General features: G+C 36.4%; 1 long non-coding RNA gene across 1 annotated transcript in view; it reads right to left on the bottom strand.

The window, feature by feature from the left end:
• Positions 1–2,809: 2,809 nt before the first annotated feature.
• Positions 2,810–13,475, bottom strand: part of LOC120521600 — a 54,313-nt gene continuing 43,647 nt past the window's right edge. Inside the window, exon 3 of the long non-coding RNA XR_005632162.1 lies at positions 2,810–4,984. This is a non-coding gene — a long non-coding RNA (uncharacterized LOC120521600). The remainder of the gene's footprint in view (positions 4,985–13,475) is intronic.

Here is a 13,475-nt window from a genome sequence, read left to right as displayed (position 1 = left end):
ATATTCTTGTCAAGTAATGATGTATTGTATCTTCATACAGATTTTTTTATTTTCATTTAAAGCTTTGAACTTCAGTTTATTAAATTGATGGCTCTTAAATTTTAGATTTGGTAGAGATTGATACAAATCCATTACTGTTTGATCTTTATAATTTCTGTGTCTGCCTTCTTGAATGTGCACTGTGTAAGAATATGTTGAGTAAAACTGAATGGGGACTCTGGACATTGTCCTTTATTATCTTTATGTACAGTTTCATTTAAAAGAAATCGAACACTTTAAAGGAACCTATTTAAAACAAAACAGCCAAACATAGTTCAATGTCAAATACATGAGATTAAAAGGAAAATAAATGCTAAGATATTACCTCAGGTTTTGTTGTTGGACCTGAAATGAAAGCAGAAGGGGGTGAGAGATCTTTAAGATTTCATTCAGATGCATAGATGGCTACAGCGGTGCATGCAAAGCATCTTTGTATTTCCAGGAGTATCCAGGTTATCATCAAACAAAACATTCAATAAAATCATTTCACCAAAGAGGGAGTCTACTGTGTAAATTCAAAAACATCATTGCAAACTAAACTCTAAACAAGGTGCCATATACTCAGAAATATTACATCCAAGTACATAATAAACAAAACACCACACTCATTACATGTAAGTGTAGAGAAAGCGTGACATTTTTATTATTCTGTTAACTGTACACATGCTCTATTTCTGGTACACAACTCACAGCAATAGAGCTGCATTTCTTTTAATTGAGGTATGCAAAAGCATTGCTAAGATTAACAAAATTATTAAGTGGAATTTCTTAATTTTATAAATTAAGATAAGCAAACAAAAAGTCTGTTTCTAAGATGAAGGATGAATAATGGGCATAATAATTTGACAATGCAGAACAAAAAATACATTACAAACTAGATTAAATGGTTAAATATCAATTTAATCTACATGAATTAAATGTTTTCTTTCAGAAAAAATTTTGAACTACTTCACTTTCGTAGCTTCATTTGTATGGAATATAAAAACAAAAATCAATACTTACTGCTGGACTTAGAAGCCCCAGTGCTGCTCTAAATGAAAGATAACAAGTGTTGCAGGTTTTATAAGTTCAAATGTGCCATCCATCCATTATCCATCCATCATCCAACCGCTATATCCTAACTACAGGGTCACGGGGGTCTGCTGGAGCCAATCCCAGCCAACACAGGATGCAAGGCAGGAAATGAACCCCAGGCAGGGGCTAGCCCACCACAGGGTGCACACACACACACTCCCATGCACACACATTAGGGACAATTTAGAATCACCAATGCACCTAACCTGCATGTCTTTGGACTGTAAGAGGAAACCCACGCGAGACACGGGAGAACATGCAAACTCCACACAGGGAGGACCCAGGAAGTGAACCTGGGTCTCCTCTAACTCAGGCATGCATTATGTGTATAAATAATGTTATTGATGGAGTTAAGTAATTACTAAAGTAATCTGTTACAAGTGACTAATTACTTCTCTCCTAATAATGCCATTATTTACTTGAAAAAAGTAATCATGTTTTTTATTTACTCTCTAAACCCACACAGATATATCCCAATTAAATAGTACACAATGACACAAGTTCTTTCAGTATTTAAAAAGAAATGAACATGAAAACAACGTGATTTATGTTTACAATGTGCAGTTTTTAAACACATATGACCAAGAGATCTTTAGTTCACAAAACTAATTATTAATAAAAAAAAATAACTGTTAATAGTTAAAATAAAAGACTTAACCACTTGAACAACATTTGGTAACTGGTAAATTATTTCCCATACAGTAGCCTGCAGACATACACACTTATGGTTTGGGTTGTGTCAGCTCCTGCAGTCTTTAATGTGTAACACAATACATTTTGTGACACATGATACTTATAACATTTTCATTTGATTTCCTGTCAAAGACTTTTTGGCCTCTGTAAATGTAATTCACTATGAGCTCTTTGATTAAGAGGCTGTACATGACCATGAACAAAAATATTAATGCAGCTAACAGTAATTTATAAACATTCTCAGAATCACACCACAGTTAATTTTGCTCTATGTCTCCCTAAACTAGAACTAAATTCCCTTCATTAATCATATTGATTCAATATTTTGTAAACTTGGAAATTATTTCTTAATAAAGACAAAGTCAACCTTAGTACAATTCTACACTAACATGTAATGTCACAAAATAACATACATCTCTGGTACAAATCTGATAGTGTCATAGAATGTACTCTAGGCCTGTATGAAAACAGTATGCATGTTAAGTGCAAATTGGGCGGGGACACAGATGTAGTGGCTACACTCACCACCCTGAATGATATGTGAGACAAAATGTGTGGCCTTCAAGATATTAACAACTTTTACATATTATTTGCTTAAAAGCATTTGTGTAACAGAAGTAAAAGTACAGTTAATTCTAGTAAAATTGTAGTAAAATCTAGTTAATTTTAGTAAAAGTAAAATGCTGCTTAAGTTAGATAAGTCCCTTAAAGATAGGGTGAGAAGCTCAGTCATCCGGGAGGGGCTCAGAGTAGAGCCGCTGCTCCTCCGCATCGAGAGGAGTCAGATGAGGTGGCTCGGGCATCTGATCAGGATGCCTCCTGGGCGCCTCCCTGGTGAGGTGTTCGGCCGCGTCCAACCAGGATGAGGCCCTGGGAAGACCCAGGACACGCTGGAGGGACTATGTCTCCCGGCTGGCCTGGGAACGCCTGGGATTCTCCGGAAGAGCTGGAAGAAGTGGCGGGGAGAGGGAAGTCTGGGCCTCTGCTTAAGCTGCTGCCCCGACCTGACCTCGGATAAGTGGAAGAGGATGGATGGATGGAAGTTAGATAAGATTTCTTATTGTGCTGCCCACTTAGCTTGTTGGCAACTAGAGATGAGGCTTTTGATAATTAAAGATCAAGATCTCCTGGCTTAATAGATGCTCTAAAAGAAAAATAAAGAGTCTCAAAATGCAGCTACATTACAAACTGTGCCTGAAATGACTAGATTTTTTACTTAGAAAGCGTGAAGTTTCAATAGCAGAGAAAAGCTAATATTAACTTGGCAGGATATGAGGGGTGGATAACAGTTACAGCAACACAAGTACCCAGAAGCAAGGGGCTAACATTAGTGAGTCTGAGGATGATTATGATGGGGTTCAAGCCCCACCTGATGATCAGCAGCAAAGATCTTCTAGCATTTCTACATTATGGGGACCAGGTGAAAAATAAGTAAGGGAAGTAGCAATTTAGCAAGGGTCTTCATTTAGAAAGAAGCTGTTCTGCTTTTTGCCCTTTTATCTTGCACTGCGCTGTGTTTTGACTTATTCTATGGATTTGCTTGAGTTTTGGCTGTAAGGATACTTTAGTAGTTATAATTCTTTTTTCTATAGTATGTATTTACCCTTTTTGTTGTGCATTTTGTTCACATTTAAATAAATGTCTTTAGAATATATACAGTAATTACAAGGAATGAACCTAGGCCTCAATCTGTTTGTTTCTATTTTTGGAAAATGAATTAGATAAACTTACTCTTTTTAACCCAAACACAACCATTAGAAATAAAAAAGCATATGCTGTTATTTCATGTTTTCTAAGTTTTGTTTAATTTGAAAACAAAAGCAAATCTCTGATTCAAAATTTTTTAACAGTTATGTACAGGTTCTAATAGCAAACCACTTCTAGGTCTTCATTTGAAAATTGAGAAAATGGATTCAGGTCCAGCTCCCCATCTTCTGAAAGTATTTTTGCTTTAATACTGTCTTATTAATTAATTAATTTATTTATTTATTTATTGGTGTATAGTGCATTATATTTGATTTGTTTCTGTTTGTATGGGTATGAAGGCTCTAGAGGTGCTGATACCCAAGAGCACAACAGAATCTTCATCTGGCCATAACATTAGATATAAACAAGGGAATAAACTCACAATGGACCATTCAGAAAACAAAGAATATTTATGCTTAACTTATTTTTTATATTTTTGACTTTTAGTTATGGTTTGCATCTTGGCTTTTACAGTGCTGACTTCTCTTGACCTCTCAGCTCTCTTTAATTCACTCTTCTAGATCATCCCTTACATTTGATGTCATTTCTCTGTTGCAAAAGTCTTGTCCCAAATGAACATAACATTCTCAATGATATCCCCATATGAGGAGAATGCATCCTGCCTATTATTCCTGATCTCTCAGATAATTATTCATAACCTGTTTGAAGCCAATTGTGCCCCAAGGCTTCATCAAGTTTCATCAACACTCAAAAGAAATTTGGCACCAAGAAACCCAAGCTACAAAGAAAAAATTGTTTTATTGTACAAGGCCATTCCCCAGTTGCCTCCTGTTTCAGAGGGATAGCATGGTCCTTTATGTTCCTTCTTGTGACCATTTACCTTTCACTGTCCTGGTCATTTTGCTACCCCTGACATTTCCTTCCTGTCCACACTCTATTCCTGGAAGAAGAGGTGATGTGTTCCTGGTAGCAGGTGGCTCCCTGTCCTCTGTTGTCAAGGGAATTACAGTACCCACTTTGAACTTAGTAGCTCTCTTGCTCTCTCTCTAACACACTTCAGCTGGTGCCCCTGACTGATGCTTTTGGGGACATGCAGCATACAATTGGAGCATATCACTCTGTGTTTCACAGTGGCATATGCAGGGCCTCTACTGCAGTAAATGTGGCACTCTCTTTCTTTCTCTTCTGGAGGGGCGGCTGTTAGATGGATTTCTGTACTGTCCTGACTTGGTGGTGACCTTGCCTCTGGTAATCTCTTGCCATTTAGGCACTTTGTCATAATAGTAATTATTCATTTATAAAGCTTGTAATCGCAAACAAAATAAAAATGAAAGAAACTTAGTATACTTGTGGATGGTACTTACCGGCGATGTCTCATCAATAGAAAAACGACTAGAGCAGTAACAGCAAGTACAAAGAAGAACACAGCACACAGCAATTGCTACAGTTTCATCTGTAGTTAACAACATGTCTAAAAAGAAAATAAAATCACATTTATAAATACACACAACTTATAAATATGGTATTAGTCAAAAAATCTGATAACATATTTGAAAAAATATCTGTTTTGAACAGCATACAATGATTGCACTGTCAGTTTCAGCATTTTGATATTAAACTTTTCTGCTGTAGATGTCATAGGACTATTTAAAAGAAATGGAGTAGGATAAAGCTAACAGGTCTTTAAATAGGTGAAAATAAACAATCAACAGACAACGTAATGTTGAAATGTTCACTGCAGTATTTTTAAAGAATATACTGAAAACATTTTGGAAGTAAAGGTTTTCAAAGTGACATCCATCCAGGGACGGTTCCTCCCTTGTACCTAATATGGCTGATATATGCTCTGGGCCCTGCAACTTTAATTTGGTGATCGGTTTGGCGATGGATGGAGAAATTGATTATTAATAGATAAACCATTTAACGACTTTCACAGGAAAATTCAAGGCTCAATATAAGACTATTACTGTATGGTGTACAGCAGTTACTATGTTATTTCTCTTTGCTAAAATGTTCATGATATAGAAGTTTAATAAAAGGGTGTTTTATATTTTGTTTGTCTTAAGTAATAAAAATATTTTCCTTTTCATGTTAGTTTGTTTCTGCTATAAATGCGAATTTCTCTTCATTGGGCTTAAATTTTTATTGAGCGTGGTCTACAATATGACTGAGACAAAGTTTGTTTTGCCAGAACATCTCAATGCAGTTTGCTCCACTGCATCCGATTTCTGCCTTTGGTGGCTTAGGTTACCTCAGCTGGTAATTCTGCTGTATTAGGCTCTTACCACTTTAAGATATAAAGTATATTCTGCAAAACATTTTCAAAAATACATTCTCAATAGGTATACTGTATATGGAAAGATATATTATTTACACCTTCCTCTTTTTGCATGTTGTTGCAGATAAACTCTTTGATGACTCAATGCAACAACTTGTTTCTTTTTGGTTAAAAAAATGGATAGGATGTAATGTTGTTTTATAGACTAATTATTAAGCTTTCCAAAAGGTCAGTCAGTCATTTTCTAACCCTCTTAATCACGAATACCAATACCGGGTGTATTATTGGTACTGGATCTTATCCCAGCTAGCATAGGGCACAAGGAAGGAACAAACCCTGGACAGGGCTCCAGTCCATTGCAGGGTGAACACACACACACACACACACACACAGTGCCCAATTTATGATCACCATTTCACAAGGCCTGCATGTCTTTGCACTATGGGAAAACCATAGCTCCCTGAGGAAACCCATGCAGACACTGGGAGAATATACAAACTCTATGCAGGGAGGACATGGGACACAAACTCAGGTCTCCTTACTGCAAGGCAGCAGTGCTACCATTGCACCACCTTTTCTAAAACATTAATAAAACAGAAAAATATTTAGCACTCACAGAAGAAAGTTTTGATGAGATACAACTCTTTTGATAAGTCTCAACTTTGAAATCATGTCATCAGTATTTACATTAAATTAAATTATTGAATTTCAGAAGAAGTCCTACTTTTATAAATGAGACATAAAAGCCCTGAAACAAGAACTGTAATAAAGACTGTATTAAATACAATAAAAAGTGTAAACTCTATCATACTTTTTACAATTTGATTCTTAATCCTGGGCTGTTTTTGTCTGTCAAGGAGTTCACAGTGACTATATTTAAATATATTTTCCATTAGCAACACATTTGCTGCCTTTTTATCATTTCAGCTGTACAACTGTGTATCTTAAAAGTGCCTGTTTAAATATCAGTAAGGAGGATTGAGTCTGCAACAGCTGAACATGTGAAATTTGCTCCGTGTCCACCCAGTCTGGTCCTGTGATGAATGTCTATAGTCCGGCCTATCTTTAATATATAATGTATTTGGAAGCAGAACTAAAATAATAATGTGTCTAGATGCAAATGTCTCCAAAAAAAGTTCATTTACTTACTGTTCATTACCAAGGTATATTCTTTGCTTGTCTTATTACTGACAACGTTATATGCTGTACATTTATAAGTGCCAGTATATGACTGCAATAAAGGGTTGAAAGAACACCGTCTGGTTCTTGACTGACAATAACATTTTGCCATTAGTGTCCAGAGACTGACCATCTTTCAGCCAAAGAAATGAGCTTGCATATGTTTTGCAAAACAAGTCAGAGAAAAGTTTTATTTTCTGTTGGTTTTCTGATTGGGGTTGTATTGTAACTTCAGAGACTGGTTCTATGAAGAGTGGATATATTGCCACTTCAGAAACAGGAGACAAAATTATAGATATCTTTGACTGCTATAAATGAAAAACATGTTTTTTTAATCATGTATGATAAGGAATATTGTGTAATTAATAAAGCAGTATGATTGTTTGTAATATAGAATTTTGAAGAAGAGGAAATTAAGTTTTTATGAAATATAACATTTTGAAATATTAAAATATATGTATATTACCTATAAACAAGGTCCTTTATCATATTTCTGAACTATAATTAAATAATGTAACATTTTATTAAACTGATATGGATTTGCTAAGGCTATGTGGGATGTATCAAAGTGACACACTACTGACAAAACTATTTTTCTTAAGGAAAATTAGAGGGTAGTTTAAGGTGCTGATTATTCTTGACAAAATGGTAGCTTCAGAGCAACTATTTGTTGATTTTTGTTTGACATATGTTTAGCCATTGTCAATAATTAATCAATAAATCAATATTGCAACGTTTATTTTCATATAATATCCTTCCCTAGAGCATTAAAACTATTTACAAAACAAGCAAGACACTTCAAAGTAACTGAATAAAATACAAGTTCTTCCAATACTTAATAATATTACAGGGCTCAAACATAATGGGCACATAAGAGCAACCTATTAGTAAAAGGTGTCAATACTATAAAAGAAGATGAGGTGTAATCCACAGAAGAAGTTTCAAAACAGACATAAAGAGAGTATTTTACAGAGTAGAAGCTACAGAGGTAAATAAGTGAAGAAAAACAGAGCTGATTGCAATTTTTGAAAATATTAACACAATTGCTGCTGTGAGGGAAATTGTAGATGGATTGGTGACCTCGCTGCCGTTGTTTGGGGTACCTTATCCAGATAGGAAAGCAGTATTATGGATGGGCAGTGGTGGACTGCTGCCAGGACAAAATGTTCCTCTAGTACGTTGGGTGGCAGTATACTCCAGCATTGCTCCTGTTTGGACTCACATAGAGCTGCATGGTAAATGGAGTTGAAGTGAACAGCCTTGTTGGGGACCAGACCTTTTCAAAGAGGCTCTTGAGTAGAGACATCTCTGCCCTCATCCATATGACAAAAATGTTTTAGGTGAATGCTACTGATGTGCCACAAGTACTCCTATGTTTGGCTTTAAAATAAGCCGTATTCCCTTAGTCTGGTGAGCTTAGATTCAGGAGAGTGTAGAATTTTGATGATTATAAGACACCCACACCAGGACAGCAAATTAATGCAGGTGATGGGGTGTAGGATCTCTGTTTCATATTCCAGGCGGGACACCATAAATATGAAGAAACCTGCTAATATCCATAAATCAGCTAAAGTTTACATTAACACTTTCACTTTCTCTGTTGTTATTTGTGGCTTACACAGCTGAAGACTTACTTTCACAAACAACCCAGACATGCTTGTTGAAATAAGCAATATAATACAATTTATGTATAATATAAGGGCAATAGAAGATTGGTATATGCCAATATATAGATATATATAGATATTTCAGTATCTCACAAAATGAGCACACCCCTCACATTTTTGTAAATATTTTATTATATCTTTTCATGGGACAACACTGAAGATATGGCAGATAATGTCTAAACCAGTGGCAACAAAAGTGAGTACACCCCTAAGTGAAAAATGTCCAAATTGTGCTCAAAGTGTCAATATTTTGTGTGGCCACAAAACAGACTATTGCAGACTGAATTTTAAATAGAGGAGAAGGAGACCAGAAGAAGAAAAAATTGTTTAAGGGAGTAGACAAAAGGAATGCCAGAAAGACATTCAAGAAAAGGTTGTTATCAGTCAAACAAAACCTAGCAAAAGTGTCTAACATGCAAAACACTGAAGTCTCAGAAGAAAAAAGTTTCCTAGCTAATATAAATTAAAGTATCCTTAACAAAAAAACACCCAAATGTCTATTTTTACTTTAACTCTTTCAGGGCGGATGTCGACTTTTGTCGAAATTCACGGGTAGAGGCGATAATCACCTGTAAACGGTGACAAAACTCGCCGTTCTGTTTTAGTTCGACTCTCTTTAAAGTTAGCTTTGTTGATTTGACCGAGATTTCCTGCACATGAATGAGTAGAGAAGAGCAAGCGACCCCTCAAATGACATCGACATCTGGCGAAAGCCCCAAGCCCCAATCCAAAACCTGGACACTGGTTTATGTGCACCTCCATCTTAAATATCATTGGCAGTCATAATGTCATGTAGATGCTGATCACATGACAGCAAAAATCATGGCAAAGAGGACAAAATGGTTGCAAAAATAAAAAAGAAATAAATAAAAATGACTTAACAACAACCAAAGAAAATATCAAGAGAATTATAAATAACAATTCAGACATAAACAAAATGCATATGTTACGGCAAAGTTTGAAATCCGGCATTCTATAGAATGCCTATGCATTGTATATAATGCCTAAAACTAGCCAGCAATGTATGAAACGATTCATATTTCACACATTTCCTAGGCATTCTATAGAATGTCAAATGAGAAACCGCCAAGTATGAAATACATCTCCGATTCGTTTGAATATCACGTGGCATGGCACGCGTGACTTTTAACGTGCACCTCAGGCTTAGAATTTGTCAGTTGCACTTTTGCGGTTTGTTCAGGAGTGACAAAATACGCAATTTTACTTAAATTTGCTCAACAAAAATTAGTTTTTACTGTGCTCCATGATAATGGAAGAGCAAGCTGTTGTGTTGGAGAATGAGTCATGGTCTATAGACATGAAACAACGATTCGACAATGAACTGTCCAAAATTCGAGTTAATGCTGCAAAAACATTTTAAAACAAGTATATGCGAGATCACAATTCACTTTATGCCCTAAGAACTTGCTTGAAGATATTTCTGACCATGAAATTCCTCTCCGGTCAGTTGCAATTGCTCAGTCTCAAGTAGGTTAATTTTAATTTCTTATTTTTATATGAAAATTTTGTTTCCCTTAATAAGAAAGGCATAAATTTGGTTTTGTACAACTTTCATTTTTCTTTACATTATTTTGAATAATTTTTTTTAATGGCACTCTTATTATTTTTCAGAATAACATTTGTATTTTTGAGGATATATACAATGCCTAGGGAAAGTGTGTAATAATTCTCATATTTCATACATTGCCTAAAAATGCGGGCATTATATACAATGCCTAGGTATTCTATAGAATGCTGGCTTTTCATACATTTTCGGTAACACATATAAGAGTAATAAATAAACATCTGATAAGTCAAAATGATAGTTATGACTATTGGTCTTGTCAGTTTAGCAATTATGGAAAGCTAAGACAAAGTTTTTGTCCAGCTTTAGTTACATTATTTTTAAAATATTTTAGATATCATGCTTGCAAGACCTCTTACAGAACACATTGTAATTTTTCGGTTCACCCATAAAAGTCTTTAGAGACCTAAAACTATCAAACTGTGTTTACGTGGGACAAACATCCAAAACACTCACCACACATATAGAGGAATATCACAGTGTGGTCAGAAGAAAGGACCCATGTTCTCTGATTCATACAAGTTAGAACCAGACACACATTTAAATGGGACTCAGAACAAGTAAAATTCCAGGCTAATATTAAAAGTGCCAGACAACTGACTGAATTGTGGCTATCCAATGAAAATGACATTAACAGACATTTGGACATGAACTCAGCATATGCAGGCTTAAAAAGTAGAACACTGACTCATCACTAATTCTCCAAGTTCCCGTGTAGGAAGAAGGCTGGAATTTGGCAGGCTCATTCCTTACAGCTTCCTTACAAAAGTTGGGCAGGTTTCATTTCGAAATTCTACGTGTAATGGTCATAACTGGAAGCTATTTTTCTCCATTTACTGTAATGGAGTTGAGCTCAAAAGCCGTGGGGGCGGAGTTTTGTGTGACATCATCACGCCTCCCACGTAATCACGTGAACTGACTGTCAACGCAGTGCGTAGAAAACCAGGAAGAGCTCCAAAAAGCGCTGAAGAAAACATGCATTATATAATTGAGAAGGCAGCGAAACAATAAGAACCGAGCGAGTGACATATACAACCATATTCATTATTGCTGTTACTTCGGAAACAAAGCACGGTGTAAACCTAAAGTTTAAATTAAGTTCATAGACAGGCTGCGCTGGCGTTTGTCATGTCCACGGGTAATCGCGGGATACAAGTTTAATGAGAGGACGCAGGATATAAACGAGTTTAGATCACTTTGTAACTAAGTTAAAATTGCACGTGAAGGGCTGTGCTTATGCAAATTCCGAGACTGTGTTTGTGGGGATTGACAGTTAAGGCGGTGGGGAGTCACGTCATCATCTCCCCTCCCATTCACCTCATTTCGCTCTGAGCTGAGCTCCACAGCTAACGCAGTAGTGATGGGAAGTTCGGATCATTTTACCAACTCGTACCTTTGAGTCTCGTTCAGCAAAATGAACAAATCTTTTTTTGAGTCAATTCGTTCAATTCTCTTCCGGCTCAGACTCATAGGTTAAGCTTATGGGGCTGTCACGTAATGATCGAACGACTCAAACCCGAAGACTCGAGCAATGAACTAATCAATTCTGTTTCCGGCTCAGACTGAGTTGGTTAAGCTTATGGGGCTGTCACGTGATGAACGAACGACTCGAAAAACCGAAGACTCAAACAGGTGAATCAATTCCAATACACAAACTATAGGAAGTTGTGCAAATGCGCATGCGACTGAACGAATCACTCCCATGAGACGACTCGTTCTTCCCGAGTCACATTATAGATTCGTTCAAAATGAACGAATCGCTCAAGAACGACCCATCACTATAACGCAGTGTTACGGAAGACTTTGTGACGTTGCCACCAAATACTCACAGAAAAATCCACAAGTTAATACACACGCTGTCTCTACAGTTTCTCCACACTGAATCCTCCAGGCACTACTTACAAAAGGTTACATTGACAATCGTGTTACATTATTTTTAAAATGTTTCCTTTTCTTAGCACAAGCACAGCTGAGAAGCTTTGATGCATGTGCTCCATAATGCGTTAAAAAATCACGCATTTAATCACACTTTGCAATATAAGCAAAGGGGAACTTCTGTCAATGCATGATTTCCTGGTACACCGATTACATTGATCAGCGCTTCCCGATTCATTTTACCCTCGCACCCCATGGTTTGAGAAGAAGTATGAAAAATATGAGGTTAACACAGAAAAACAGATCACCAATTGAAGCTTTATGAATAATCGATTCGCCATCAATAATTGTTTTGATAAAGCCATACTCAGTGTAATCCTCCTTCCATTTTATAATTTTTCCGCCACTAGCCATGATTAAATGAACGGTAAAAAGTAAGAGCGAAGGGGTGACCTATTTAGGCATGCAGGCGACAGCTCAATAGCTCGAATTTGGATATAAGTAGGTTCTATTTAGTCGCCAGAAATATCTTTGTTAGGAATGGAAGTTGAATTTAGTCTTTAAATTTCTATGGTAAAGAAAAAGTTATGCAATGATGACTAAATTTAACTATATAAAGTCAAAACTTTTATATATAAAGTCATTCCCGAATATATAAAGTCAAACCTTGATTATATAAAGTCACTGTCGGAATAAATAAAGTCAAAACTTGAATATATAAAGTCATTCCCAAATATATAAAGTCAAAACCTGAGTATATAAAGATGCCGTGGCAGAAAAGTAATGACACTGATTTTTATTTACCAAAGTTTTTATTTTTTCAAACATTAATGTTATCCCCTTCAAAGTAGTTCCCTTGGGCAGCTACACACCGATGGAGACGTTGTTCCCACTGTTGGTAGCAGCGCTGGAAGTCTTCAACCGGTATGGTCTTCAGCATGTCCGTTACACTCTTTTGGATGTTTTCTAAAGTCCCGAAATGACGTCCTTTGAGGACATTTATCAGTTTAGGAAAAGGAAAAGTCACACGGACTGAGGTCAGGTGAATAAGGGGCTGGGGAACCACAGGAATGCCTTTGAGGTCAAAAATTCTGTTATGGAGAGGACAGTGTGACATTGGGCGTTGTCATGATGGAGCATCCATTTGTCTGCAATGTCTGGTCTCACGCGAATGACCCTTTTCTGAGCCTTTCAAGGACGTCTTTATAAAAAACTTGGTTGACAGTTTGTCCTGGAGGAACAAATTCTTTTGGACAATTCCCCTTTTGTCAAAAAAACAAATCAGCATTGATTTGATCTTCGATTTGCTCATTCGAGCTTTCTTTGGTCGAGGAGAGTTTGCAGTGTGCCACTCCTGACTTTGTCTCTTGGTCTCAGG

The sequence above is a fragment of the Polypterus senegalus genome, unplaced genomic scaffold (assembly GCF_016835505.1).
Source record: "Polypterus senegalus isolate Bchr_013 unplaced genomic scaffold, ASM1683550v1 scaffold_3748, whole genome shotgun sequence".
Lineage (NCBI taxonomy): Eukaryota > Metazoa > Chordata > Cladistia > Polypteriformes > Polypteridae > Polypterus > Polypterus senegalus.
This window is presented reverse-complemented; position numbering and strand designations above follow the sequence as displayed.